This window comes from Saimiri boliviensis, chromosome 15, assembly GCF_048565385.1.
Source record: "Saimiri boliviensis isolate mSaiBol1 chromosome 15, mSaiBol1.pri, whole genome shotgun sequence".
NCBI classification, from domain to species: Eukaryota; Metazoa; Chordata; class Mammalia; order Primates; family Cebidae; genus Saimiri; species Saimiri boliviensis.
Genome location: NC_133463.1, coordinates 77982873 through 77986227, shown reverse-complemented (window position 1 = coordinate 77986227; position 3355 = coordinate 77982873). Strand labels below are relative to the sequence as shown.

General features: G+C 40.3%; 1 non-coding gene across 1 annotated transcript; it reads right to left on the bottom strand.

Moving 5' to 3' along the window:
- Positions 1-725: 725 nt before the first annotated feature.
- LOC120362377 (U6 spliceosomal RNA) lies at positions 726-832 on the bottom strand. Its single transcript, XR_005578294.1, has one exon. It is a non-coding gene; the product is annotated as a U6 spliceosomal RNA (small nuclear RNA).
- Between the last annotated feature and the right edge of the window lie 2523 nt (positions 833-3355).

The following is a 3355-nucleotide window of genomic DNA, read 5'->3' as shown; positions in this document are numbered from 1 at the left end:
ATTATTATTGTGTGGGAGTCTAAGTCTCTCTGTAGGTCATTAAGAACTTGCTTTATGTACCTGAGTGTTCCCGTATTGGGTGCATATATGTTTAGGATCATTAGTTCTTCTTGATGGATTGATCCTTTTACCATTATGTATTGCCCTTCTTTGTCTCTTTTGATCTTTGTTGGTTTAAAGTCCATTTATCAGAGATGAGAATTGCAACTCCTACTTTTTATGCTCTCCATTTGAAATCTTCCTCCATCCCTTTATTTTTAGCCTATGTGTGTCCTTGCATGCGAGATGTGTTTCCTGAATACAGCACACAGATGGGTTTTGACTTTTTATCCAATTTGCCAGTGTGTGTCTTTTGATTGGGGCATTTAGTCCATTTACATTTAAGGTTAATAATGTTATGTGTGAATTTGATTCTGCCATTTTGATGCTAGCTGGATGTTCTGCCCACTAATTGACACATTTTCTTCATTGTATTGATGGTCTTTACCATTTGGTACATTTTTGGAGTGGCTGGTACTGGTTGTTCCTTTCCTTCTTTAGTGCTTCTTTCAGGAGCTCTTGTAAGGCAGGCCTGGTGGTGACAAAATCTCTCAGCAATTGCTTGTCCATACTTTTTCCTTTGCTTATGAAGCTTAGTTTGGCTGAATGTGAAATTGTAGGTTGAAAGTTCTTTTCTTTAAGGATGCTGCAAATTGGCCCCCACTCTCTTTTGGCTTGTAGGGTTTAAAAATATGGAACATTTCATGAATTTGCATGTCATCCTTGCACAGGGGCCATGCTAATCTTCTCTGTATTGTTCCAATTTTAGTATATGTGCTGCTGAAGCGAGCATGAGTAACTAATATTTACCTGTGTGTTCCAAACAATAAACTCTAAATTTCATTCCCCAAAGGTCAAAAACATTTTTTCTTATCCCTGCTTCTTGATCAACCCCTACACACAGTGGTAAACATTTGTTCGAAATTCTTCCCTCCTGGTCCTTGGAAAGCTGCTTCAGCCTTTTGCATTTGTTTCTGGATAGCTGTGACTGGCTTTGTACTCCTCATCCTGTGTCCTTCTGGCTTTCTGCACATGATGCTCTCTGACTTTCAGCTCTGAGGAAGTAGAATGCTCCTTCCCTCTGAAGAGTCAATTTGCTCCTTACAGACCCGCACACTCAGAGGGCAAACCTGCCAAACCATGGAAATACTCTCTCACTCTAATATTAGAGAACAATGAAAAGGGATGAACAATGGGCAAAGGCAACAGCAGAGATAAATCTGAAAATCACCAGGCTAGGTGAAAGAAACAGATAAGAAAAGAGCACACACTGTTTAATTCCCTTTCAACAAAATTCTGAAAAATGCAAACTACTCTATATAATGAGGATAAACCAGATCACTGTTTTCCTGGGGAAAGAGGAAGGGGTAGGAGGAGAGTGCAAAAACAGGAAGGAGGGGAGGAGGGCTGGAGGAACCTTTTAGGTTAATGGTTTTGCCCATTATCTTGATTGTGGTGTGGTTTCACAGGTGTATACATTTGTCCAATAAATTGTCTGATACTTTTGAGTTTCGCTTTTAAGCTTTTTAGAGGCAAGATAGAATGACATTTTATCTATTTTTCATTATGTAGCAAAACTATTTTGAACATTTTACTCAATACTTCATGAAGTATGAGGTTTTCCACTTTGGTTATTGGAAGAAAGAATCATTCCTGGTTCCAGTGTCATGGCAGGGAATGTTTTCTCTAATCCCTGTTGGTGCTTCCCTGACTCCCATCTATCTCATAAAGTCTCTTTGCATGCATGTGCTGATTAGCGTTCAGCTGAAGACTCAAGGACGACTCTAGGTCTCTGGTGTTCTCTGTTAGGTAGATCTCTCTGCTGGAGTGCTCCGTTATTCAAATTCCAGTCTTTTTGGTTTCCTGCATTCTCAGCTCCATCACCTCAGTGAGACCACCTGGCTCCATGGGGATTCCTCTCCCTGGGGCCTAGAAACTCTCTGTGCTGTCAGCTGGGGCAGTCAGAGGGCTCACTTAACTCATTTATCTTCTCTTACAGATCACTTTCCCTGCATTGGACAGGGCTCTGTAAGAGAAAGTAAATAAATGAGGTGAGACTTAGGTTCAGTGTCTCAAAAAATGTTTCATGTGTTTTAAATGTTGTCTTTTTAGTTGTTTTAAAGGGAAGCTAAATCTAGTCCCTATTACTGTATCTTGACTGGAAACACACACTTGTCTCCTTTTGGATTTATAAATGGCTTGGGCCATTTGATGAAACATCTCCTTTGGATTGTTCTTTCAGAAATTACCTTCAGCTGGAACTCTGGGATATTTTCTCATTGGGCTGATAGCACATCTTCTTTCTTGTTAACATATGTTAGAGAAGGGAGTTTGGGCAAAACTTGCAGCAAAAATCTTTCCTGTCTTACAGCTGATATAGTATAAGGCAGTATTCTCAAACTGAAGGTCTAAATGTAACCCACAACGATATGTGTGTGTGTGTGTGTGTGTGTGTGTGTGTGTGTATGTATTTTTGCTTGCACAGTGATTAAAAAAAAACAGATTAGTTTTAAACATGAAAACACTGAACTTTTCCCATGGATAGCTGAATTCCTGGCTTCTCTTGAAAAGTCAGAAGACCTGATAAATTTGGGTAATGTTCCCACAGAGTACCATTTATCAAAATACACTGGTGCCTGCCCCCTTTTGAAAGGCTGTGCACACTCCACTTTGACATAGGCTTCCTCAGCCACTTACCGCTCATTTTTATTACTTGACTAGCCCAGAGGCATGAGGATCTGTGGCCCTTATTGTAGAGGTCAAGAGCACAGACTTTGGAGTTCGATTCTTTACTCTGGCATTTTGATGACCTGACTGAAATTCTTTCTCCTTCTGCAACTATTGCCCGTGATCCTACAAATGCTCTTCTTCTCCTTCTGTCTCCCTTATGTCTATTCTCTACCCTCTTACAGGTTCTGGATTTGCTGCCCCATAGGTCTGCTTCCTGTCTAGCATGTACGTTGACTTTAAATTATGTGGCCAACTGGTGTTTTACGTATTTCACATCCAATTTCCCTTTAAAAAGAGTTTCTTGAAAATGTGGTAAATATACACCATGGAATACTATGCAGCCATAAAAAAGAATACAATCATGTCCTTTGCACCCATATGGGTGTAGCTGGTGGCCGTTCTCCTGAGCAAGTTAATGCAGAAACACAAAACAAAATACTGTATGTTCTCACTTATAAATGGGAGTAAAACCTTGCCTGCTCATGGACATAAAGATGGCAACAGTAGACACTGGGGACTACTAGAGGTGAGAGGGTGGGGGACAAGAATTTAAAAACTATTGGGTACTGTGCTCAGTATCTGGGTG